Here is an 824-nt window from a genome sequence, read left to right on the forward strand (position 1 = left end):
ATCTCATGTTGCCAAGGAAAAAAGGCAATCTTTGTTGACAGGGGATAAGGTGAGGACATGAAGGAGGACTTTCATCCTCTGCAGAGCTGTACAGATGTGGTTTTGATAGATGGTGAACTCAGTGGAGAAGCAGTGAGTTGGATGGTTGCAGTTGAGAGGAAGTGTCTACCCTGGCTTCTCTGACAACATGTCCAGTGCCTACCATTACACTCTTCTACTTACTTTTAACTCAATTCTGTTAACAATCTCTTCCAGAAAAATGGAAATGGAACAGAGAAGTCTTCTGGGAACTTCAGTTCATTCTTCTCTTCTGAGACACGTAACAAAACTATCAGCAATCCATAGAAGAAGAGAATTAACTCTTTAACTACCAATACACTACATGCTTTAAGGATGTGGAATACTGACAACAAAAATCATAAAACCATGACAGCCCTTCTGCACTGAGCTAGGCTGACTTCACTTGCCTCCTCCAGCCTTGATCACTACCTGAGCTGAGGCATCGGCCTCACTAGTGCAATTCTGCCCTATGAATCTTTGAGCCTGTAATCACAGCATTTAAAAGAATCCTTCATTAGAGAATGATCACATCATTAATCTGGAAATGAAAAGGTGGCACTGCAGGAAACCAAAACCAGCCCATATAATGAGAAGGGTTAGCTTGCAATCATGGTTAGCTACTCGGAAAATTATGGCCTGTATCAACCACGCCTATGGACCTGCAGAGATGAAGGACCAATATAAAAGGCAGCCCAGTTTCCAACTTTTCCATCCACTTGTCTTGCCTTCTTCCTTTGTTGGGAACCAGGTAAGTGTGAACCCCT

This window comes from Meleagris gallopavo, unplaced genomic scaffold, assembly GCF_000146605.3.
Source record: "Meleagris gallopavo isolate NT-WF06-2002-E0010 breed Aviagen turkey brand Nicholas breeding stock unplaced genomic scaffold, Turkey_5.1 ChrUn_random_7180001957270, whole genome shotgun sequence".
NCBI lineage: Eukaryota > Metazoa > Chordata > Aves > Galliformes > Phasianidae > Meleagris > Meleagris gallopavo.